Source organism: Cygnus olor, chromosome 13, assembly GCF_009769625.2.
Source record: "Cygnus olor isolate bCygOlo1 chromosome 13, bCygOlo1.pri.v2, whole genome shotgun sequence".
NCBI lineage: Eukaryota > Metazoa > Chordata > Aves > Anseriformes > Anatidae > Cygnus > Cygnus olor.
Window position 1 is genome coordinate 8,526,784 of NC_049181.1, and position 25,475 is coordinate 8,552,258.

The following is a 25,475-nucleotide window of genomic DNA, read 5'->3' on the forward strand; positions in this document are numbered from 1 at the left end:
AGGCAGGGAAACTAAGGCACAAAATGCTCAGGATGGGCATTTTCCAAAAGCATCAGGTGATTTTGGGTTAGCTGTGGATTAACCTGCCATTTTCTCTCAGGTGGGTCACCCCACCGGCTGCTTCAGAAAAAGCTGGCCCCATCGATATGCCCGCAGCCGCCCAGATAACCGGCAGCAGACATAAACAGAAGCCAGACCCCAGAGGCACAGTCCTGTGATGCAAACCTGAGATCGTCCTTCCTTTTTTAGGAGCTAATCCTTTGTCCTTGCAGCAAGAGGCATAAATGCAATTTTTTTACACATCATTGTGCGTTTAATGTTTAACAGTGGGATCGTTACAGTTTTATTAGCAGTATGTAATGCTTTTTCATCTTCAACTGACTTTGCAAACATTAACTAATTGATTTCAACTATGAATTGGCATGGTGGTAACTAAGAGAAGTGATCTGCTCCTGGCCGCAGAGGAAGTCGTTCTCAGAACAGGGTGCAGAAAGCAGGGCTCCCGGTGTGCTGCTCAGACCGCCAACACCGGCGCGTTTATTACAGTCATTTCCATCGGTGCTGTTTTCAGGGAGGGCCATTCCGCATGCGATAAGCAACCCTCGTCTGCCACTTTCAGCTTCTGGTTGAGCTTGACAAAATGTAGTATATGTCGCTGAACCCCGTAAAACGCTGGTTTAAAAACAAAAAAAAAGAAAAGAAAAAGGTGATCGACTCAGTTTTCTTATGTGATCCAACGGTTGCTGGTTGTTTTCAGCTCGCCCTGACAAAACGCGCAATTAAAGTGTAAGTATTCGTGGGAATGAGACGCCAAAGTCAGAAATTACCGGGGTTGCTTGTAATCAAACAGCGATATCTTTAAGGGCCGCTCTGGAGAGGTCTGACTTGAGGCATCCTGAAGACGTCTACCAGGAAATTAGCTCCTCGTCCGCAGCATGCAGAGCGCGCACGGCGGCTTTACGATTTACTCCCTCGTCCGCCTCACGCTGCGCCTCTTCTCCCTCGCGGCTGTCCTGGCGCAGGGCGATTTTCTGTTGTAAAACACGAGCGAAAATGAGCACTGCGGTGCGGACGAGCCGCGCCGCTGCCGAGGTAAGGGCGGCCCGGGCTGGCGGGGACACAGCCCCCTCCTCTGCCCGAGGGGGTGAAGTGACGGTAGTGCTGGGGACCGGGGGGGGGGGGGGGGGGGGGGGGGTGACGGTGGCTTTGGGGACAGCGGGGCTGCAGCCCCTCGGCGGGGCGACACGGCCCGCGGCTTTGGCGATCGGGACGCGACAGGGCGAGGGGGTCTACGGGGGCAGAGGGGATGCCCGGGACGACTCCGGGGACAGCGGGGGCGGCGTGCCGGCGACTGGGCCGCTGCCCCTCGGCGGCAGGACGCGAGGCCGCTTTTGCGGGGACGGCTGCGGGGAGGGAGGCGGCGGGGGCTCGGCTGGGCCGCGCTGCCCCCCCCCCCCCCGGTGAGCGGGGCCGGGCCGGGCCGGGCCGGGCCGGGTCGGGTCGGGGCTGCCGGCGGGTTGCCATGGCAGCAGCCAGGCGGCGCGGCGGCGCGCGCGGCCGGCGGGGCGCGGCGCGGCGCGGCCCCGGAGCGTACCATGTGCGCCCGGCGGCGGGAGGCGGCGGAGGGGCCGCGACGACGACGACGGCGACGGCGGCGGCTGCTGCTGCTGCTGCTGCCGCCCTGCTAGCTCCGCCGCGGCGGGCACGGCGACCGGGAGCCGCTGCGTCAATGTAACGGCGGCGGCGGCGGCGGTGGAGGGGAGGGGAGCGGGGAGCAGCGGGGAGGGGGCGCCGCTGAGTGACATTTCCACGCCGCGCGTGGCCGGCCGCCGCGGGGAGGCGGGGGGGGGGGGGGGGGGAGGGCGGGGAGGGAGGCGTTAAAATGGCGGCGCGCAGCCGGCCCCCGTGCTAAACCGGCCCCCGTGGCTCGCCGCCGCCGCGCGTGGCACGGAGCGGCCGCCCGCTGCCCGCCCGCCCGCCCGCTTAGCGCCGCCGCCGCCGCCGCCAAGGTAAGGCCGCTCTCCCCCCCCCCCCACCTCCCCCCCCCGCAGCGGCCCCGGGGAAGCCCCCCCCCGGGGGAACGGGGAAGGGGGGGGGGGGCACGGAGACGGCGGCGGAGCGGGGGCCGGCTGCGTGCGGGGCGGCGCCGGGGGGAGCCGCGGGGCCGGGGTACGGGCTGGGCCCCGGGGGGGGGGGTTGGGGCGCTCCGGGTCTTTGTCTGAGCCGAGGCTCGGCGCTGCTCCCCCCCCCCGAAACACGCCCGGCTGCTGGCGCAGGCTGGCGGAAAGCATCCGCAAAAGCTCGCCCCTGGCTGCTGTTCGGTTCTGGGCTTTTATTTAAACAAACGAGCAAACAAACAAGAAATAAAATTAAAAAAAAAAAAAAAAAACCAACCCAAGCAACAAACTAACTAACTCGTTTCTGCAGCCGTCGTGGCTGCTGAAAGTGTGCCGGGCGGCTTTCCGCGCTAATAGCGCGTGGCGTAGCGAAATTTGCCTTCAGAACGAGGCCGAAGCGGAGTTTCAGTTCTGAAAAAGCAGCACAAACTGTTTGGTGGGCTCCCCTCCTGCTACAGGAACGAGTGGGGGCTTTGGAGGGGGGATTTTTTTTTTTTTTTTTTGGACTCTTATTAAGACATGCGCATTTGTTCGTTCTTGCCACTGCACTGGAGTCTGCCTAGAAACAAAGAACACAGCCTGGCGAAGTTGATGCTGGCTCTGAAAGTGTCTGGCTTTTTTTTTTTTTTTTTTTTTTTCTCCTTCATCATTCACTTGTGCCGTAGTTAAAAGGCTCTAGATATTTCCATGAGTTACCTCCATGTGCCTGCAGATAGATTTCCCCCCCCCCCCCGCCCCTGCCCCCCTCGACCCTGCCAGGCCAGGTCTACGCATTTCAGAAAGTGCAGCCATGATAGAGAGAGCAACTTCTCCCATTTTCACCCAGCCCTGTGGTATGACAGTTCGTGGTAGGTGTGCCTTCCGACCGGGAGCCACCCCCTTGCTGAATCATTGCGGAGCGATGGCCGGACAGCTCGTCTGCTCGGGGAGCAAAATATTCCCCTGTGGAGCATGAGGTGATGGCGAGGCAAGAAGAAAGTAAGAGACCTGTTAGCGTTCGGTTCGGGCTCGGCCGTGCGGTCGCAGGGAGCGAACCGTCCCCTCCCGCGGCAGCGGGAGCTGTAGGTGCAGTTTGGAGCTCAAAGGCGAAATGCGCGCCGCTGCCTCTGAGGTAGCGAAACTCTGAGGGCCTGATCCTGCTGTGGAGGCTCCGTGTGTATCGGGACTCGGTGCGAGATCGACACCGGCTTTCGGGAGCGGCGTGGGAATTGGGGGGTGTTGTGCAGCTACGGTTATAAGCAGTAATCCTGGGACGTGTTTGTGTAGATAAGCGTTTGAGCAGCGCCGTGTCCGTGCTGTTTGCCTGAAACTGGGTACTTGTTTATTCTGCACTGGTGAAAGTCGTCAGCTTCATTACTGTGAAGAAATAATGACTTTAGGGGGCTTGGGGCGTGTGCACGTCAATTAGTAAAGGGCTGCTTGGTGTTTCTGCCTTTATTCAAAGGATGCCAGAAAGTATAGAAGTGAGAGGTGGGATGAGCAATTTTGAGCTGGGGTGTATCAAGCAAGACTAAATTGCAGTGGTTGTTGGACATGTAATGTGATCCTGTAATTAGAGCGAGGTAATAGTCTATATACCATGTTGAAACTATCGAGTGTCTGAGTTGGAGCAGTCTGAATTAAGCAAGTTCTGCTGGGATTATGCAGTAGCAGAAGTAATGCAGTTAAAGTTTCCATAAGCAGCTTCAATGGGGTTGCAGAGATGTTTTCCCCCTATGGGTCCTCCTTGCGGGTATTTCGCTTTTAAGGTAGCGCGTAGAGGCTGCAGCGGTGCTGCTCTCCAGGTTGGAGAAATACCTTATGTGGCACAGTCCTGCTCCTTGGAGCTTTATTTACAAGTGAGCGCCTGAATTGCACATCTCGTTCCTAGGGGGAAGAAATAACCTCCCGAAGGAAAGGGCTCGTGGGTTCAGCTTTGTGCAGTTCGCACAACTGAGGGGGATTTTAAGGGCTCTGTAATTTGGTCTTAAATCTTCCCTGCCCCCACCACTCTATACCCCAAAAAGATCTGCGTTACCAAGAGGTCTGGTCTGGAGCCCGCGGGCCGTGGTCTTTCCAGCGCTCCCTGCCAGCGGGTGGGAGCTGGGGGGGCTGTCGGACAGGGCCTGCCTTGCTCCGGGGCTGCGCGGCTCCCGGGCACACGCAGTGCGAGTGCAGAGTTCCCGTGTGTGGGCACTAGCCCTTCTTACAAATGCTGATTTCCCCTGGTGTGTGTGTGAGCGCATAAATATGGTACATATTTAAATTAAGTCATTTCCAAGTAGCGATGGCCCAGAAAAGTTTGAGAGCTATTTTGGCATTTGAGTGTTTCTATTTGAAAGACAGTGGACTGTACAGAAGCTTCTAGCTATTATGGGATGCATCTATAGCGAGAGAAGGTGCAGCCTGTTCTCATACGCAGTCAGTCTTCCCGGAGCAGCTGCGTCTTACGTACCTGTTCAGTCTGGATGCATCTATAACAGGTCTGGTACTATCTTCCAGGAGGTTTGTGATAGACCCACTGGGGTCCGGAGCAGCCCTGATGGTTAGGGAGGAAACTAACCCATAGGTGCTGTGATGCTCAGCCTCCCGCAATGTCTGGCCGAGTCGGGAGAAGTTGGGGTGCGACATCCTCTTCCCCACTAAGGGGGAGCGAGGGCCCTCCAAGGAGGGTGAGGAAGTACATCTAGTGACTGGCCTCTTCCCTTAGCTGCCATGGGGAGGTTACCGAAAAGCAGGGGTGCTGGGGTGTCAGTGCTGCAGTAACGGATGCAGTTTGGCATCCACGTAGATGATTTTCTAGTGGTTTTCATGCACAATTCCACTTCATAAGCAACAGTGGCCTGCTCTGCCTCCTTTTTTGATGAAGAACGTCTGGCAAGAGGCTTAAGTGTTTTTCTTACATTTTACAGGTCTAGAAGTTTTGTTCTGTGTGTTTAAGGGAACATCAAAGTGGGACTTAAACTTGCGACCCCGAACTGGGGGGCTCTGGCTTTCTTACCTCTTGCAGTGTAGTTTGGAAATCAGTTTTGAAGCTGGTGCTGCAGTGGAAAAAGTGGTTCTGCTTCCAGCCTTTTGCTCTCATGCCTTTGCCATCCTTGCTGCTTAAAAATAATCTTTCAGAGTAACAACAAAGAAAGTGACGCTCTTTCAACAGTCACGGCTTCCCCGGTTTGTTTTTCCCCGTAGCCACACAAACAGTTGTGCTAGCACACGGACCTGGGGTATACAAGCAGGACAGGATGAGGCCGGACTGCCGCTTTTGTTAGCGGCACTGACTTATGCCAAGTTAAACTGATGGCAAAACTGCACGGCTGGTGTCTTGTAAATGGCCCTTTCTTCATGAACAAGTCAAACCACGGCTTTCCTAGGCACCAGTGTCTGCAGCTTAGTCAGGAGCCTGAAAGCAAATCAAGATTTTTTTTTTTGTGTGGATGATGCAGGCACAGGTGATGATTATGAATCTGCAGTCAGAATTTGGTTACTGATGCCTGCAGCAGGACACCCTTGCCATACCAGTGGTAAGAGCTTGGCTTTGGCAGTGGAGCAAACCATTGTGTGACTCAGACATGTTGGGAAAGAATATGCAGCCTTTATAGGAGCAGGCTTTTCTGACCATGAGTGTACTAGAAGTCACGTGTGGAAACCGAGTACTAGAAACACGATGCTGCTCATTCAGAGGGAGGCTGTGCGCTGAAAAGCAGAGTTTGCCGGGGTCTCACCTTCCAGATGTAGTTATAAGAGCTGCGGCTCTTTCACTGTGCTGTGAAAACAAAGTCCAAATGTCCAACCAAAGATCTGCCGTCTCAGACAGACACGGCATTGCACATTTGGGTTACCCAGGTCCAGCCTCCTGGCTGGACCCAAAGCACAAAATGTGAGAAAAAATCTTTTGAAACATGATAGAAACGTTTGGCTGGAGGGTGATCATAGCCTGGAAGGCAGAGGATGTCTTTCTTTGTTGAACAGTGTGTGTTTGCTCTTAAAATCCCTTAAAAGCTCTGAAGCTCAAACTTGCTTGATTTGCTGTGTTTGCCACATGTAATATCTCAGTGAGAAGTTTCAGTTCTGCGTGGCTGAGTTAGTGCAGGAACTGTTCCCTTTTAGGTGATAGGGAACTGGTTTACTCACGTAATGCGCTGGTTTGCTTGTTGGGTTATTTTCCAACTGTCTTTTCAATCAGTATATTTCAGACCTCTGGGCAGTGCATGTGTCCTTCCCTAGGGCGTTGCTCAGGTCCCACTTTGGCATATGTTTCAAGCACAGACGCGTCTCTCTTTGCTGAAGTGCGGTCTTTGAGCTGGAGCCTTTATAATACTGAAACATTTTGTAATTCTCTGTTCACCTTTAATGCAGCATCACGGGTACTCCAGACTTTGTACGTGTGTCTTCTCCTGGAACAGACTTCCTCATTGTGTCCACTGAATGTAGAAATGGTATAAACCGTTCCTTTTAGTTTGCTTTCTCTAGGCTCATGTAGGCATGCAAATTGCTGCTCCTGGGTAGGTTGTTTGCCTGAATCAGTGCTTGTGACATTTCTGCAACTGCGTGCCTTTTGCCTGCGAAGCTGTGGTAGTGCGTGTTCTCTTAAAAGGTGTGTATCCTCCCATTTTTCCATGCCATCTTCCAGGAAGGATAGTCTACCCAGAGCGATGTTATCTTCCCCCATTTTAAGTGGTGTCAGCAGATATTTTTTTTCCTTTCTCCCGTCCTGATGCTAAGTACCCACCGCTGGGATGAGTCGTCTTGTATTACTCACTTGGAGCAAATCTGTGGCTTGGCCTCCAAATTACATGGCCCTGCTCAATAAGGGTGAGGTCCTCGGGAGCCCAAGTCAGGGTGCCAGGATCTGCTCATACGCCGTTTGTAAAAGCACGTATGGTAATAGCAAGCCAGAAAACCAGTGGCCTTCAGAGCTCAGTATTTTATGTCTGAGGGCTTCTGAATGCATAAAATCAGAGAGAATGTGTCTGTGTAATCCGATCTGTTCTTGAAAGCCTTGCAGAGGGCTGCATGCTGCAGACATAAGCTGTGTCAATAAGAACTCTATTCACTCTCTGAAAACAGCCTCGTGATCGGGTTTGACTGGCAGGCTTCCTAAGGGAGGGCCTTTTTTGAGAAAGAGCTTGGATTTTGGCGGCAGTTCTGACTGCCTTTTCGGACTCCCACTTATTGTTCTTTCCTTGGCGTGATAAACTTGGATTTTGCTGGGAGGCTTCTTGGGTACAGTGAGAATTTCATGCAGCGTGATAACGGGAGTGCGGCGAGAGTTTCCTTCCTCACAATGCAACCCCTCTGCCGAAGCAGCATTTAGGAACACGAAAGTGACAGATTTAAAAGAGTATGAGGTAGGACTGGAAATTGCTGTGTGGGGGAGATCGTACTTGCGTGCACGCTCAGGGTACTTTATTGCAAAACAAAGGCACAAAATGCACGTCCATGTAAAACTTGTGGATTGTAATGGACAAAATGTATGCTTGTGCACATTTATGTGCCTTTTTTCTTCGTTTCTGCAGATGCCTGTATGGCCCAGAAGTGTTAGAGGGTGAAATTCTGCTTTCACTTATGCTGGCATAAATCTGCTGCAAAGCCAGTGTGGTATTAATGACCGTAATTTGGCTGGTTGTGATTATTTAAAAAAAGAATTTAAAAACAGACAAATACAAAACAATATTCTTATTCTACTTCATGAAGTTTTCTAGACCTGTCATGTAGTCTTTTAAAATCTTGTAGTAAAAATCTGCTTGATACAAGCAGTGTTTATAAGATTTCTTCGGAAAGCTGAATTTTAATCAAAATATTAGACTGAGCTGCAGTTTAGTATGTAATGTATGTGTAAATGGCTTTTTTGTTGCATTGCATGAGTGCTATTCAACATTTCTTCTGCTTAAGTCAATGTCTTTGGCATTTAGTTACCATTTTTAACAAAAGAGGTGCTGGACTATCAGTTTTGTATATATAGATATATATATATTTTTTTTTTCTTGAAGATCCCTTGGTATATCTGGCATTTCTTTAAAGCTTCAGCTCCTTGACTCAAGTTATGATTTTAAAATTAGCTCATCTGTATGTCTTTCTGGGTTATTCTTGTACCTGCAGAGGAAAACTTGAAAACATAATTAGGATGTAATATACATAAGCTCAAAAAAAAAAAAAAGTAACACAGAACTATTGTTTAAAAGAAATGCAATTATCCTTTAAGCCGTTTGAGGCTTGACTTAATTTCTCAGGGTTTGCTGGTGACAACGCAGTAAAACCAAAGTTGACTCCTGATAAATGCCTGTACTGAGTCAGGAGTTTCACTGCCGAAAATGGAGACGGGGCCGTGGGACAGCGGAAGCCCCTCGATGCCTGGAACCAGGCGCTGGCCCCGTGAGGTTCACACCCCAATTCCTGTCCGATAAAGGCCCGATCTTCTCTGTGAGAGCTGTAGAACAAACTGGTAGCGGTTCAGGTGGGATTAGGACCAGGCCCTAGGAAAACAGCGAGCAGACGCGGGCAGTGGTGGGTTGTGACAGGCACTGACAGGAAATGCTGGTTTCTCTGCTGCTGCTCAGAACTCGGGGAGGCCGCAGCTGGGTAATTTGTTTTTACTTCCTGTTCCCAATCTGTTTGGGTCAAAAGTAGCGGTGTTTTTCCATATTATGATGTTTGGCTTCATTCCACGAGGCAGCAATAAATTTCACACCGTGCACAACGTGTTTCTTATATTTCGGGGGCTCTTTATTGCTGCCCTGACTTTTAATTTGGATGGTGAAATCTTTATTGGTACCTCTCTAATTGCATGGACCTGCTTTTCAGGGAAAGCAGAAAGCTTTTTTTTTTTTTTTTTTCCTTTTTCCTTGCCGTGTTTTGGAAAGCCTTCGCAGCCACGGGAAGGCCGCGCTCCGGAGCTGGCGGTGGGGAGGGAGGCAGGCAGCAGGCCTGGCGGCCATCGTTGGCCTCTCCGCAGCCTCGCGGGGACAGCTCAGCCCAGTCCCGCACTCCCTGCTTGCCAGGGGATACGCTGCCAGGGCTAATTGGGACTGAACTCGTTAATATCTGTGAAATGTTCTTCCCGGAGGAAGGTTCTCGGGGCGCAGGGCTGCGGTGCCTCTAGCGGGGTGCGTGCGCCTCGCGAAGGGCAGGCGGATCTCGTTCTTGTGGTGGCAGAGGTGCCGAGCTGCTACGTGTGCGTGGCTTCCCGGCGGGGAAACCTGTCCCCAAAAGAAAACCCCTGAGAGCAGGAGTGTGGCACGTGCTGTGGCGCTGCTGCTGGGCATTGCGCTCCAGAGCGCTGGGTCCAGGATCACCCTGCGGGGTGCGAGGCGCTACCGCGGGCCTCCAAGCCCAAAACTGGTGGGGAAGGGAAGGGAAGCGGCGTCCTTTTGCACACATTCTTAAACAAATGAAAATAAGCAGCTCCCCTTACATTTTTAGATACCCTTTGGTAAAGTTATTTTTGTACAAAAAAGAAACAGTAGCATGGAGCTGTTAGCAGGGTTACACGGTAGCACTAAGAGGTAACTGTCTGTCCTCTTTCCCCCAAAGTTTGCAGATGCCTGCACCATACCCGCTGAGGAACCCAGAGCGTGCAGGTGCCTTCCTGCCCTCGGACAGGCTTCCCGGGTTATGGCACTGCCCCCCTGCCTTGTAGTTGCTGCATTTGATTCTGGGGTCCGGAACCAAACACCTCAGTCCTAGGTCCTCGCTCGACCTCGGTTTGTTCCCCAGACCAAGTCCTCCACCTGCAAATTTGGCGTGGCTAATTGCTGAGTAAAGTGCTTTGTGCAAGAGCCCCTGCGCCCTTCCTTGTGCATGGCCGTGGTAACAGCTCCCGTGGGCTCTGACGTGCTCTGGCTGATGCAGCAGCACCTTTCATGTGGGGCTTGAGGAAGCAACGCTGCAGGCCATGTAAATGAAGCTGACCAGAACTGGGCTGGGGACTTTCCAGCTCTGGTGGCTGTGTCATAATGTGACACATTTGATAGCTGATGCTTGGACATCAAGGTTGGAATGCTGCTGCTGAAAGTCAAATTCATCATGTGTCCTACATTAGGTGGAAGGTTATACTTCTGAAAAGACCCTGAGATCAATCCATAACATACAGGGAAGTTTCTGGTGTATCTGACAATAGATTTACTTATTTACTGTATGGTGCCACCATCTCATCCCTATAGTGATACCAGATTTATAAATTCAGCACAGCTGTAGAGTCTGTTCCAGATTCCCTTGGGTGGGTGACTACACTATTTTGCATACCAGCTTACATTAGAAGCAGTTTCTCCCCCAGGTCTTGGAGCATCTCCACCTGCTCAGCCAACCTGGGGGACGCAGTATCTGGCAACAGAGCATTTGGTTGCAAAATGCTGTGGGATTTATCCTTATCATAGGGTCTACAGCCAATTCCTCTTGTGTCTCTGATATAGATGACTTCCAGGTGCAGGTAAAGAGAGAATCAAACTTGTGTGGAACTTGTGTATGTGGGGGAATTGTGAAAGCTGCGTGAGAGAAGCATTGCCAAGGCTGCTTGAGTACCCATGGGCTCCACATGGAATGGAACCTGCTGTTTCATGCCCTTCAGAGGGGTTTTGGCACTGAAAGGTACAGTCTCTTTCCTCTCTTGCAGTCCTCATTCCTCTGCCTTGTGCTTGGTCTCATAAATGTTTGTCCTGGCCAGGAGGGAGGGCAGGAATGAGTCCTGAGGCCCCGTGGGAGGGCACAACTGCCCAGGCTGATGGCAGCCTGTGCTTGGGTCAGCTGGAAGTGGTGGTGAAATCTGAGCTGGAGGCTGCCCAGGCCTGCAGGAGAGCGTCTGCACAGGTGGGGCCGAGCTGCTCAGTGACAGCCTTTTGCAAGGTGCTGTTTTTTTTTTTTTAATTCAATAAAATGCTAACTGTTGTAGTTACATACCAATTATTAAGAGTAGTGCTTAATACAGCTGTTGCACGAGCCTGTGAGCGAAGGCAGGTGCCTTTTACCAGTGGCAACTCCCTTTTTGAAACAAAAGGACTGGACAGTTGAGTTGGACTGATCGCGTGCTACTGGAATTCGCCACAAAAAAAAATAACTGCACACAGGTGCCTGCACTGAAGGCTTGGAAATGTGTTGCCACTGTGGGGACCGGGTGAGCAAACGTGGGGGCTGAATCACGGAGACTGGCCCTGCAGGCAGCAGCCGCGGCCCCGCCAAGTGCTCCTGCTTTGGGGCTGGCAGGCAGGGACTGGCAGCTTGGCTGCCACGGAGTTGCCTTTCCTACAGTGAAACAGAGATGTAAGCACATGCGGGAAGCCTTTCGTTTAGAAGGGCGGCACGGAGAGGCGTCCTTAGGTTGAATGTGAACGCTCATGGAAGCCACCCGAGTTCGAAACCTCGGTGTGGTCACCGGTAGCAGACGCTTTGTTGGTGCCCTTTGTCTCTGGTGCCTGTGGATGGTGCCGAGTGCTGCTGGCTCCCCCTCCCCGGCAGAGCCCTGGGCTGGACCGTGGCTGTGGCGCTGGCACTCGCTCGTTCTGCCTGAGTAACGCCGTGCTGGTGAGACTTTCCCATTGCCTGGTGAGAGGGAAGAAAGCCGTTAGAACTGCAGAACTTATTCACAGAGTTATGCAGCAATTACCAAAAAAAAAAAAAAAAAAAAAAGAAAGATAGGATGCTTGTTAAACTAACACTACAAATGCTTTTTTTTAAGACTCCTAGTACGACAAAACTGCTGAGGGGGAGAAGTCCATTACAGTGATTGTAGTCCAAACATAACATCTTTGTGATAGGCAGAAAGCAAAGCTGACTACAGATAGGAGCAAGACTGGGAGGAAGGTTTAAAAAGGAAAAAAACAACAAACACTAATATTCTGAATGGTAGAAGAATGCATTTAAATTCATTTGATGTCAATAATCTTTGTTATTAGCTGTAATCTGCTGGTGGGAAGCGCGCAGTCTTGACTGTCCCCACCCCGCTGCTTCCCCAGAACTGCGTTAATAAGAACAGAGTTTCTCCTGACCTCTGCCTTAAGACTATGAGCTCCCAAGAGCACAAATTACTCTTCTGTATTTTTGGACAGTATCTGCAGGTAGTGAAAGCTGCCACACACACACACACACACACACACACACACAAAAGATAGCAGTGCAGCTAGGAATGTGCTACTGCAGTCCCAGATCACTTAGGAAGGGCCTGGTCCTGCGTGATGCCTACAGGAGGATGGAACTGGGGCTGTGACTGGATCTCAGGTACGTGGCTGCTTTTAGTCTCATCCTAAACCTGTCTGTTTCCAGAGTGGTTCTCAGCAGGGTGATCTCGGGAGGAGGCTTGCTGAGCTTGGAGAGCAAGAGGGGATACAATCTGCTGTGTTTGCTGGTGTACACCTTCCTGGGAGATGTACCGAGGGAGAAATATAAATGCAACGCTGCTGATGTACCTGATGCAGTAATGTTAGGTAGATTGTGGTGACAAAGAGGTGAGATTGGCTTTAAGATTGTTGTTTGCAAAGATTGAGCTTTTAGTGTTGGGAGAGCGGAGCAGCAGCACCTAATACCTTTGGGTGGGAGGTTATCACGCTTGTCTTCACGCATCCCTCTTTTCTGAGGGAGAGACTGGCAGTCATCCCTGTGCACGCAAGTTTGCGTAGATTTCTGCGGTAATGTGATGTTGCTCATCTTGGAGATTCAGGCAAGTGAGAGAATTAAAGTGTGAGATCTGCTTGCTCATGACCTGAATCCCCTAATCACAGCCTCATGTAAGTGAAGGTCTTAGGCTGGATTGAGTAGAGGGCGTCTCCATGCAAGAAAATGTACATCTGTTCTCTGCCTTCCAGAAGTAGAGCTTATTCGTGATGAGATGGAGTGGTCTCCTTGCCTTAAACCAGACCTGCTGTGTGGGCATTGCTTCCCCCGTGGTGAGTGCTCCACAGGAGCCTTGGCGAAGGTGGGTATGTGCCACCTGAGCTTCCCTTAGTGGGGGAGCCTCACCCGGGTGCCAGAAATGCCTCTGGGGTGAGTCTGTGCCTTTTGGAGCTGTGCCTTAATAGGATGGACTCAGATTAGAGCCTTAATTTTATTTAATTTGAGCTTTGTGCTGCTGGTTTTTGTTCTTTAGTCTGGGAAGGAACATTAGCGTGGTTCATACAATAGTGTGGCCGCTTTCACTGACCCTGTAATTTGCTTTTGACTGTCTCTGCTTTCTGTGGATGTTTTTCATAGGGTGCTTCACTAATGCCAAGCCGGTGGTAATCCCACACTTTGAACTTTGTGTTCAGCTAATTCCAGGTTGTAAGACTGCAGCCAGAAATGTAAGACTAGCTGTTTTTTTTCAAGTAGGTGGCTAAACTGAAAATTCAATTAAAAAAGAAAAGGATTTTATTCCACTTTAGGTAAACTGGTAAAGAGTCTTTGGCTTCAGTGATGAGCTGAAAAAACAATCCCATTTTCTGGCATAGAGGCATAGGGAAGAGCATTTTTGTTGAGAAATATATAGTTTGTTTATTTGTTAGATGAAAGGTAGAGATACTTGGCCTTGAAGCATAGTTTCAGCTGAGGTAGAGGAGGAAAAAAAAAAAAACAAGTGAGAAAAACCTAACGCTGCTTGCCTTTTGTGAAGAAATGCTCCGATTTTTCTTTCGAAATGATCTGAAAATTCAGGTTAGTCGCTAAAGCTGAATAAATAATTTCCCTGAAAAAACACTACCTAGCTTGCAATCATTGCAGACATAAAGGCGGGTTAAAATATTTTGTGAAAGGACTTAAAAAGCACATTCGGCTGGAATCTGTCGTTGTGTAAACAGAGGGAGCATCTCTGATTCTTGTTTTCTGAGGATCTGGCCCGCATCTTGTTTTTAATCTATTTTTCTCTCCCTCCCCCACCTACTCCTGTGATATGAAAGGTGAGGCTGTGTGGAGGCTTTCTTGCAGCACGTGTTTGAGGAATGCTGTAGAGCTCAGAATTTGATCGGGAGGCTCCTCCTAGCCCCAGTGGGGTTTTGTTTACAGCTCCTGTGCACCGAACATTAGCTCAGTATCAGGCCAGACACTAATATTTGGGGTTTTGATCATCCCCCCACAAACTTTGTAGGAAACACCATGCAAATGTCTCTGAGAACCAAGAAACACCTGTGGTGTTGCCTGAAGGTTGGTGTGAGGGTTTTTTTTTTTTTTGTCGTTGTTAGCTGGCTGCCTCCTCAAATAAGCTGATAAGAGATTAGTTGCTAATATCTCATTCACAGGTTGATATTTCCACTGCTGCTGTTGATATGCCGCTGGGGCCGAGGTTTTCTGGTCACGAGGTGGATGGAGCACAAAACCAGGCCAGAGGCATGGGGGTCCCAGCAAGTTGGAGACTCAGAGCCACACAGGCTGTCAGAGGTGTGTGGTAAAGGAGATTTTGCAGGTCTCTGCAGGTGAAGGCTCCCAAGGCGCAAGACACGAGACTTTTGATGGCAAACTGAAAAAGTAGGGAGATGAGGTGGGTGGGAGTCAGGATTTTGAGGGGGGGGGATAGTTAGCTTTGAGAGTGAAGACGGGGAGCTTGTGTGAAGGGATAGATGGAGGAGAGGGGTAGGAGGGAGAGGCAGGGCTGGGGCCCAAACCAGAAGAAAGGTGTTTGGACGGATGGCAGCATGGCAGGGGGGAGTGTCAGGGGTGTCAGCAGGGGCCTCTGTGTGCTGGGCTTGGAGCGTGACTTAGTGCCGTGCAGCTGGGTCTGTGCCCGTGCTCCCATTGTTCCCCACAGGATCCGAGGCAAATACCCTGCTTGTATGATGTGTCTGGGCGAGACAGGACAAGCTACTGTCCGTCTGCCCCTGGCCTGCAACTCCTGCGTGTCGGCTGTGTGGTGTGGGGACAGAAAGGAACGTGCCGAATGCGAGGTGGCGTAAGAGCCATGAGCTAGCTCTTAATTTGTAAGTACTGTTGCAGCGAGTAGCTGGGCTGGGCTCGGTGAGGTACTGTTACAGGGTGACATGGTAGCTGGCTGAAGTCCTTTGTGCTAAATGAATGTACTGTGTTGATGTCTCTTTGCTGAAGGATGAAAAACCTTTAGACGAAGCTGGATGTAGCAGATCCTTCGGTGTGAGGCCAGGGCTGCATTTGAGGTAACTTTTTTGGGGCTGTTAATTGAAGGTTCGTGTCCTGTCGTGCAAGTGCTAGGATGGGGACTTACCTTGCAGAATGTAAAGCCCGTGTTTCCCATTTGCTTTCTGTCTCCTGAATGCATGTGTGCTTTTAAAGAACGTGAGGTTCTAAGGGAGCCTTTTGTCAATAAACATCAGCATTTGTGCAGCGTGATCAAGAGTCTCGTGGCTCTGCAGGCTGAAGGGGAGACTGAGCAGAGACAGGCCCGTGTTGGAGTCCCTGTGTGTTCGCTGTGCCCTTAAGGTAAAGGATTAGGCTTGCAGAAAAGGAACGGGGTCAGGTCTAGACCAAGAAGTAGACTCTGGAATCCGGCCAAAAGCGTAAGTAAGGTTTTTCCTGTAACAGCATCCTAGATGTGGCAGTTGTGTTGACTTAGCCGAAATGAGGCTGACATCTGTAGGTCAGGCCTGATTAAAAGCAAAGGAGGGTGGAGAATAGCTCCACAGAGTAAAGAGGATTTAAAGATAACGGCGGGGGGAGATGCATAGCCCTTACTTGCAGAATTTGGCTTGGCCTTGGGACCTTGGGACTCTTGCCCTGTCTGAGAGCTGGGAGCTCCTGGTCGCCTGGTTTCTTTGTGAGCCTCCAGAGTGCTGTGGCTGCTGCTCCCTTCTTCCCTGGTTCACAAATGTTTTCTGCTTCATCCCTTCCCTCCAAGTCTGTGAGTCTGTGGATAGAAGTCTGACTCGAGCTTTCTCCCTCTCCTGTTCAAGGAAAGCCTTCCTCGCAAACCTCTGGCTTGCTCTAAAACCCCATGGCGAAGGCAGCACCCACCCCTTGCTTTGTTCTGCTAAAGGGTTAAACGTCTGGGCCTTTTGCTGGGTGCAGATGAAAGGTGCTGTATTGCTGAGCCGGGCTGCGTTGCTGAGCGTTATGTGCCAGAGGCTGCTTCAGAAAATATTTCTGTGTTCCTTTTGACCTCTGTTGCATCTTCCTGCCCACCCTCAGTTGTGCTGGCTGCTGAGGATGCTGGAGACTGTTTCTTTGCTAAGAGGGGAGGAAAGAAGGCAATAGCACTTCTGGAGCAATAACGCTTGTGCTTTAATAGGGCATCGTGTTGTTTCCAAACTGTGGTTCACTGTCACTAGCTGCTTCTTAACTTATGTTTTGAACATGCTGCTTTCCGAAGGGTTTAACGCAGAGGATCGGGATCGCCATCATTTGGGGTAGGTGAACTGAAGCATGGAGAGGTGACATGACATACTGCAAACTCAGTGAAGGAGCTTGGTGCTGCCGCCACAGTCAGTAGCGCAGTTAATCGGTCTTTTCAGCGCTTTCCTAGGAGGGGACAGTGAGCCAGGAGGGAACCGGGGCTCAAGCAGGCTTTGAGTGTGTTTAGGGAGGTCTGCAGTCTGCTGCCAGCCTTGTGAAAGAGGTGTCCGGCTGCCCTCAGCTTCCCAGCTCCAGTGGCTGTGTCTGAGCTGCCTGGGCTGGCCTCTAGCCTGACTCCATAGGAGGGCTCGGATTTTCTTGCTGGGGACACCGGTGCGGTCTGACCGCAGCTCCCCGGGTATTCACGTTTATTTGATTGGAAGCATTCAGGGACTGGTCCAGTGTTCGGACTCTTCCACTGAAAGAAATCGTCATGGAAAAATGGCTTATTTGATTAGATGAAAATTTATGTAGTAAGAATCTGAGAGGAAAAGGGTTCTTGGTTTCTCCCTGAAGCAGGGGTTTCTAAAGTTTCTAAATGAAGTTTCTAAATGAAAACCGTTCTTAGCAAGATAAAAATAGAGAATTACTTGATGGGGAAAGTACTGACTTCCCTACCAACTCCGAGTGGCCTTTGGCTGGGAGGAAGTGGGGAAATTAGATCAGACCTGGTGGTTTTCCAGTGAAGTAGCTAGAGTTACACCAGGGCCGTGTTTTGCCCCCCTTAATTTAAGGGGTATATGAATTGGTATGAAAATTTAATATAAAGTCCTGCCAAATAATACTCTCTATAGAACTTGCCATCTGCACAGCATTGCACCGTGAAGTGTCCACAGCGCTGCATGGCAGTGCTCTTCCCGTTCAGGCGCTCAGTCCAGCTAAATGGCACCGATAGCTGCGGTAACTGTTCACGTCAGCCCGTTAATAACTTTTATACTTGGGGAAGTAACAGCACAAGCCCTAATACCCTTGCATAGAGTTCTGGGCCTCTCTGTCAGGAGAGTGGCAATTGTTTGATGATTTTGTGGAAAATAAATGATCTCAGCTCTCATTGTAGTCCCTAAATTCATTTTCAGCTGTGACAAGAGCCAGGATTTAAGCCTGGGTCCCCAAAAGTAAAATGCAGTTAATTAGTCCACTCTATCATGTAGCTGTTCTCAGTTTACCAAAGGCAGTACATTCAGCCAGGCAGTTCTTGCTCGTAAGTGACGCTAACCTTTTGAGCTGCACGTATGGCAGTGTGCTTGCTCAGAGCCTAAAGTCCATATGTTTGCATCCCTTTTCAGCCGTGCTTCTTAACCCCTCTCTACAGCCTCATTATGATGCTGCTGATCTCCGGTTGAGAAACTGCTGGCACCAGTGTGTGTGTGTGTGTGTGTGTGTTAAGCTTGGGTGATGATTCGTGTTACGGCGGTGGCTGTGGGTTCGTACCATGATCAGTCTGCTGCAGAATAAAAGGGGAGAGGGTTTTTACCCTGAGGAGCACGTAGCCCTCAGCGTGGACATACAGCGCGTGGTTTCTGGGCTGGAGGAGGGATGTGTGGGCGCTCATCCTGAGCCCTGGCTTCGTGTTGTTACTGGACCAGATCTCCTCTCAGCCTGGAAACCTGTTTGCATCAGATGCTGGTAAGCAAGAGCTCCGCACTGAATGCTGCCGTGGGACATCAGGTGTGGTGAGGTGCAACCTGCAGTAAGCCAGCAGAGTGAAGAAGTGCTGTCACTGGGCGCTGTGCTGCACTTCTCCTGGCAGGTCGGGGGATGTAGGGGACGATTTTGCTTGCCATCTCCCCGTTGATACGGGTCTAGCCCATAGAGAGGATGGGGCAGGGCAGCGTGCTTCCTGAACAGGACAGGCCGTTGGGAAGTTTTCCTACGCAACCACTGACCTCAGGCGGGGCACTTATCTCTCTTCTGCAAAGGGACTAAAGCTTGGATTAAAGTTTCTTGATGTTCGAGTCCTTCATAATACCACAAGGGTATACAAGCTCAAAATATTATTTTTCTTCGTGTAAATATGAAAGTTTGTCCGTTGCCCCTGTAGTGTCAGAGCATTTAGTAAACTGGGGCCGGGGGAAGGGTCCTTAGTCTGGGTATAACTGCTGGCGGTTTTCCAGGGGAAAAAAACAAAAAAACAAAACAGTGCTTGCACTTTAAAAAGCATGGGGCCTTATTTTCAGACCCTGGCATCTTTTTGATAGAATCGTCATAGGATGGCTCGGCTTGGAAGCGACCTTAAAGCCCGTTCAGTTCCGACCCCCTGCCGTGGGCAGGGATGCCACCCACTAGGTCAGGTTGCCCAGGGCCTCTTCCAGCGTTGAACACCTCCGGGCGTGGGGCGTCCACAGCTTCTCTGGGCAGCCTGTGCCAGTGTCTTGCCACCCTCTGAATATTTAGATTCAGGCTGCTCGGTAAGTGCACGTAGTTGGCTGCTTACAGAAATGTGCACTCGCTGGCGTCGTAATCCAGAGCTTGTGTTTGCAGGCAGTGCCTCTTGGTTGAATGCAATCCCTGCACAAAAAATCGTCTGTATGTAGATGCTAGAATGCGAACAGTGCTGGCTGTGTGACTGGATAACGGGTCAAGACCCCCTGAAAATAGAAGCATATTGATGTTGTTAGCAAAAGCTGTGGAGCATGTTTTCCTTGAAAATTGTTATTCAATATTGTCCTTGGTGTCTTTGAATTAAACATACCGTACGAAATGGTTTGCTGGAATTTTGACTGTACTGGAGGATTGGATATTGGGTAGTCATTAGCAGCAGCCAGGGATGGTAGCATGGCCTACTGAACAGACAGCAAGATGCATAGGTGCTAGCAGCAGGGAAGTCTAAGATGAGAAGGCATGGAAATATATGTACAAGGTAAAACTTGCGCAGCCAGCCCTTATGCAGCAAATAAAGCAAGGTCTTACTGACCTTGGCAGCTGTACAGGGCAGCCTTTGCATAAGAATGACTTGTGCTTAATATGCTGGAGAAATTATTCACGGACAAATATTCTTGTTTCCTGCAGCACTGGGGATGCGATCTTCTTACTCCACCTCCGTTTGCAACGTAGAAACACGAGTGCATTGTGGACAGGGTAAAAAGAGCACCCGACTCCCCGCAAGCTCTTTGAGTTTTTTTTTTCTGTGGTCTGGAGAAGAAATCTGGTACCATCCTGCCTGAGCTGAGCTTTTCCAGTGCCTTATAGCAGCCACCTTCTCTTGGAGACCTGGCAGTGGCTGGATATAAAGGCAGCGTGGGGGGTGTCTCCCTTAATTAGTCCAAGCGGTTTGTGTCTTCTAACAAGAGCTCTGCTCTGTTGCAGGCACGCAAAGTAGTAACAAGGAAGATTGATAGGAAAATGCTAGTGTGGAGGAGGGTGGCGTTATTGCTCTGTGAAAATGAGGTTTTTCTTTTTACTCACAAATCTAGGTGTCTGCTTCTCTGGAGCTGGGTCAGGGCTGGGACTGTCCAGCCCCCTGGTAAGCCCCTGCAGAAAGATTGTGTTCGTGGATCCCTGGGGGCAGAGCTCGGGGGCAGGACGGCACGGCGCCTCAGAGGAGCGCCTTGCACTCCACGTTGTGCTGCGGTGAGGCAAGCAGAGGGACCTCGACCTGCAGGCTGGCACGGTGCACGCTACGTGCCGGGAGATCCTGAGCTGGCAAAGCTTTGTTTTCCCCGACTTCCCTGTCAGCATCTCCCGTGCTCCAGTTCTTGCGTGCGGCTCCGAAGCCGGCCAAGGACAGCTCACCCGCTGTTCCGTGTGGGCAGGAGTCGCCACGGAGCCTATAAACGGTGGCTCCCCGCATCAGAGCCTGGTCCCTCTCCAGCTGAGACGGGGGTGGGACAGATGGACCCTGAGCTGGCTGGAGCCTCCGCTCGGCATGTCCTGGGGCCTGGCCAGTCCCCGCGCCGCCGCCGGATTGGGGTCTGCGCCTGCTCAGCTCCGCGTGGGCTGGCAGTCGCTTCCCCTGCTGAACCAAGTCGGCGTTTCGCCCAGCTCCGCGGCTATCTGCTAGTGCAGATTCTCGCTACTTACTCGGCGCCGTGGGTTTTTCTTTCTCGTCCTCGCCCACTGAAGAGATCAGTGCCGTAAGTGCCCGCGTTCAAGAACAAATCCCTCTCGCGAGTTTTGTTGGAGCGAGGTCTGCCAGGGCTGTTCCTGAGGGATATCGGGAGAGGGTCAGAGATGGTGTTTGTTAATAGTGATCGTGGGGAGTGTAATTAATGTGGGTATAAAGTGTTAAATGTTAAATTAAAATGGGAGATTTGAAAGCAGTCAATAGATCAATTCTGAGGCTGGGATGAAATGCTCAGACTTTCAAAGAATAATCAGATTTCCAATAAAATCTCCATTGTGTATAATTAAAGGGGTTGCAACATTAAATCAGGTGTTAAGGGAATGATATTTAGAGGATGCTGACAGAACAAAGATCCAGACAAAAAGAGCCCTCCTATCTGCAAGCAGAGCCCCTGACTGGGCAGAAATGGTGTGGAGAGTGGGGAATGCACTAAGCCAGCAACTAAAATCACAAAAAGAGGAGAGCGATGGGAAAGCTGCCAAGTCCCTGCTGCAGTGCTCAACATCAGGCCGGCTTTGTCCTGGTAGGTCCCTTGTACTCGATCCGTCCGTGTGCGTGCACATGTGCCTGAGGTCCTCGTGTTGGCAGGCCAGCCTTCAGAGAAGCGAGGACAGCATGTCAAAACCCACCCCAGCAGGGACTATCCCACGCAAAAGTCTTCCCAGGAGAGAGGGGAAGAAAAATATTAAGTTACCAACCACCACGATGTTTCAGTGATATCCCAGCTAGTCGATAAGAGCAGAGGCGTATGATCAGTGCTTTGGGAGCTCGCAGAGTAGCAGTTAAGGAGAGGTAAAGTTAGGCTCAGCTCTACATCCAGCGGGATGTATGGGGTGTCCGAGGGCACGTGGTATTTCCAGGACGCGTCTTTGAAACTTGTGTTTTTTTTCCCCTTGCCCTATAATTGGTTCAGTCGCCATCCCTGGAGGTCTTTAAAAGACATTTAGATGTAGTCCTTAGTGATACGGTTTAGTGGAGGTCTTGTTAGTGTTAGGACAGAGGTTGGACTAGATGATCTTGGAGGTCTCTTCCAACCTAGACGATTCTGTGATAATCTGTAAATATGTAGGAAAGGGTGTGGAGTAGCAACTTCATAGTTTAACTGGCCTGTGAGTAATGGTACCAAACAAGCCCTGCTTTGTGGGGCAGCATCAGGCTTTGCTCTTCCAGTCAGCTTAATTTTCCGATGCCGCAAGCCACGCGGGAGGCCGTAGGAAGCACCACAGTACCCATTCCCCAAATATGTATCTTTGCTCTAATCCCTAAAGGGATAATTCAGAATATAGGACAGACGCAGAATTTGCTCTGGGCTCTGTACCTGTCAAGGTAACATTACCATGAGATGGAGGGGGAAAACACTTCTGTGCTAGGTAAGATGAATGAACTTGCTCATTAGCCCTGGGCATTTATTTCCTAACCTTGTCCTGTACCTGTGATGTGATTATCTGTGAAGACGTAGCTGTAAGGCTCTCCAAAGCCTTGAAAGACGCGTGTTTCAAGAGTATGTTCTCATTTTGTTTTTATAATCCCGGTGGCAGCCTCTGCTGTGTAGTTGTGGAGGTTTAAATGCTGATCAGGTTAATGGATTGTAATGTAACCCCACCCAGCCGGTCATCAGCCCCTTGGAAATGCCTTGTGACTGTGATCATTATTGCTTAATTGCAAGCCCTGCCTTACCCGTGGACTTGGCGAGGCTGGAGCTTACCCTGCTCCTTGAAGAGTGGGCAGGGAGGTGTCTGCAGGGGAACGCTCTCCCGGTGCCTTTGTGTAAAGGTCCCTAAAATTTCCGCTATGGCCTAACTGGGCAGAGGTAACGTGATCGTTGGAAAAAGTGCCCTTGTGCTGTAGCCCACAGAAGAGCTTCTTGATCAACAAATCCTGAAGGAGGGTTAGTTATATTGTAGGCCTTGTTTTCAAGGTCACTCCTAATTATTTTTTTTTAATTGCAAGTTTGCTCCCAGATCTGACATTGCAAATGAGACTTGCTGCAGTGAGCGTCCCCAAATGGTTGGGAACTGTGACATTTCATCTCGAGATTGCTGTGTCACCCTGCCACTCCTCTTTATCTACGAGAAAAATAAGCTTTACAAACTGCCATACGCAGACTTTAACTGGAAGCTCCTAAAAAGAGATGTCTCCGAGAAGAGACTGGTGCTCAGCCTGCAGCATATCATAAAAGTACGGGGCGGGCAGGGAGATCAAAGCGTGACTGTGGCCAAAGGCTCCCGAGGAGCTTCATCTTCCTCCTTCACAGAGGAGCTCTTGAGGTCCTTGCCGAGAGAGGCCATGGGTGTACAAAGCTTGCACAAGTGTTGGGGAGGCCAGACAAGCGCTAAGTGGGGAGCTGGCTGGGGAATACCGAGCGGGCCAACCACAGCAGGCTCAGGAAATCCTCCGAGTTAAAAAATAGCGGGTGGCTGGGTGAGCATCACGCTGGGAGATCGCGCGTGAGTGCCTTGTAACTCTTGGGCGGCTGCTGGGCTCCAGGGGGAAGGAGGGCCGTTCCTCCAGCCCTGTCTGCCCCCGTCCTCGGGTGCTCTGAGCTGCGCTGTCCCGTGCTGTCGCTGCCGCGGTGAGGACTGGAGTTTGGGGCCAAAGGTTCTGCTCCGAGGAAAAGAGCAACCTGCTCTGTGGGAGGGTGGGGAGGTGCTGCGGTCCTTGGCGGGGCAGCAAGGAGCTGGGGTTAAGCGGAGCCTTGGTGTGGACCTGGGGTGTTTTTCTTGCGGTCTGTGCTGTACGTGCAACGCTGCCGCTCGTATACGTGTCCTGCCACCGACCCGACTGTGCCCTTTGTAGTGCTAGAGGGGCTCCCCAGATTCAGCTGGGCAGTGTGCTGCTCAGGGGGATGTTCCCTCTCTGCCTGCGCCTGCTCGCAGGCAGGAGCAGAAAGACTTGCAGGCAACGTACCGCTCAGAGACGTCGTGTTGGAGGGCTTGTGTGCTGGAAGACGAGTGCAGCCTCCCGTGACCACCCATCAAAGAGCAGTTTCTTGCCCTCCCCGGGTTGTTCCTGTGATTCTGGTCCCAGCCTGCTGGATTCCTCCACCTACGTCTTTCTTCGGTACGAGCAGGAGACCTGGGCGGCACAGGAGGGGTGAGGGGGTGCTTTGCCCCAGTTCTCCCAAAACCGTACCCCTACCAGACAGCCCCCCGGGTTAGCCCTGTCTGTGCTCGTTTGAGGGTGAGGACCCTCAGAGCGCTGTTCCTGGTGGGCAGAGCTCCTCCGCTTGGGCTCCGCTGATCCTGGCAGGGCAGCAGCAATGCGTGCGCTGTGCCCGTGTCGAGTCCCAGTCCTGTTTTTCCTGACCTGAGCGCGTGGAACAGCTTGTTCTCTATTGTCTGTTAACCCTTACAAAGACGCTTAATCTTGTTCTCCTTTGTTCTGCATTGGTTGTGCTCGGCAGGGTCAGGTCCCTGCTTTGGGTTTAGGGGCAGAGCCGCGCTGAATAACTCCGTGCTCCGTGGGGCAGAGCCTGTGACGGAGTTAATTGCCGAGTGATGACGGCCCTCCCCTGCTGAAGATCTGCTCCCATGAGCTATTTAAGCCTCTGTTTCTTGTATCTCCGTGCCAATCAGATTAGCCAGTGCCAGGAAACAGACCGTGGCCTGCTTGCTCTTGAATGCACCCTTTTTCCTCCTTACCTGTTTATCCCAGTCAAGCCACTTCCCGCTCCACCTTGGTTCTTTTATTTAGTTTTGTTTCTTCCTTTTCATTTTCAGTCTCATTCTGGCTCGTCTCTCCCTGAGGCTGTCTCGCTGCGTTTTGACACCCAGCCTTAACGCTTAACAATAGACTAAATTCCGTTCCCTGCCCTGGTGCGGGATGCTCTGTTGGCGGCGTGTTGGTGCACCGTGCCCCTCTGCTCTGCCATGTCGTGCTTTTCTTGCTCTTGCTTTTCTCCGCAATGCTCGTCCTGCTGTAACTCGGATTCCCCTTAACGTGCAGAAGTAGAGATCTCAAGTTCACTGGAGCTACTGGAGGTACTCGTCTTTGCAGCAAAGAAAAGGGAACGTGGCCAGGAGGGGAGAGCGTTCTCTGCTCATGTGGCTAAGAGCTGCTCAGCTGCGATCGATCCCCGTGGCTGTTGCTGCCCAAGCATCCAGGCATCGCGCTGCTCGTCTCCGCGTCGGACTCTCCTGCTCTCTTGCTGCTGATTTCAGTAAAAGCTTTGCTGTTGCAAAAACAAGCTCAACGCCCCCCAACCTCACAGGACCAAGCGTTCCAGCCTGGCCGTGTGCCCTAAAACGGGCCCATCCCCTGTCTCTTGCAAAGCCCCACCTTTACCCTTATTCTAAAAATAAAACGCAAGGACATTCCTTCCCAGTTACCCTGTTCTGTTGGTGTGACCTCATTAGACTTTCCCAATAGAAAATTTCATTGAACTCCTCTGAGTGGTGAAAACAAACAAGACCATTAGACTTCCTCTGGAAAAAATGCAACTGTATCACAGGGAATTGCAGGGAGCCAAATTTCCACAGCTGAGTTTGTGCTGTATGCATATGTTCCCTTGTATGCATTTTGTAAACAAAGTTATCTTCACACTTAGAAGAATTTAAAACAATTTTTGTCCTTTAGATCTGAACTGATTCGCCTCCCCGGTTTGAAATAAATAGCTTCTGTAACGTTATAAGGAGCAGAGTGGCTGCTACCTGGGGTTGCAAGAAGAGAGGCTTTTTTTTCTCCAGACCCCCAAGCTAAGTATATGTTTGAGGCTTATGTATGTGCACGTACGTAGGATTGATAGCCGGGTGATGGATTGCTAAGCCACATCATAAATTCAGTTTGTCGGACACCTTTGATTACCTCCTCTGCACTATGCCCGTAATCATTCTCCTTCAAGCACCCTTCTAATGTTCTTAACAGCAGCCAATTAAAACAAAGACTCCTCTTGCCATCTATCCCCTCTTCCCTCTGCCATCGCCCAAGCTCCTTCTCTTAGGGGAAGGAAATAAATGCGCTGATGGAGGTTCTGAGTGTGTGCTCAGGGCTTGGGGGAATATATCCCTGTTTAGTTTTCGTCTGCTGCTTTTAAAGTCAGCTGACAGGCACCAAACGAAGCGGGG

General features: G+C 51.1%; 1 protein-coding gene and 1 long non-coding RNA gene across 20 annotated transcripts in view; one reads left to right on the top strand and one right to left on the bottom strand.

Moving 5' to 3' along the window:
- Positions 1-290: 290 nt before the first annotated feature.
- Positions 291-968, bottom strand: LOC121077556. The gene is made up of 2 exons (XR_005824151.1): positions 828-968; positions 291-672 (listed from the first exon to the last, which is right to left on the bottom strand). It is a non-coding gene; the product is annotated as an uncharacterized LOC121077556 (long non-coding RNA).
- Positions 969-972: 4 nt separating this feature from the next.
- The window catches only part of MBNL3 (muscleblind like splicing regulator 3), a 100,713-nt gene continuing 76,210 nt past the window's right edge, over positions 973-25,475 (top strand). For 5 of the 19 annotated variants that reach the window (XR_005824145.1, XM_040572826.1, XM_040572829.1 and 2 more), the window contains exon 1: positions 973-1,092. The gene's annotated coding sequence lies outside the window, so the exon portion shown is untranslated. Of the gene's footprint in view, positions 1,093-1,600; positions 1,732-1,841; positions 2,010-2,685; positions 3,096-10,465; positions 10,680-25,475 lie in introns of those variants that run through there. The other 14 variants (XR_005824147.1, XM_040572833.1, XR_005824149.1 and 11 more) reach the window with 12 other exon arrangements.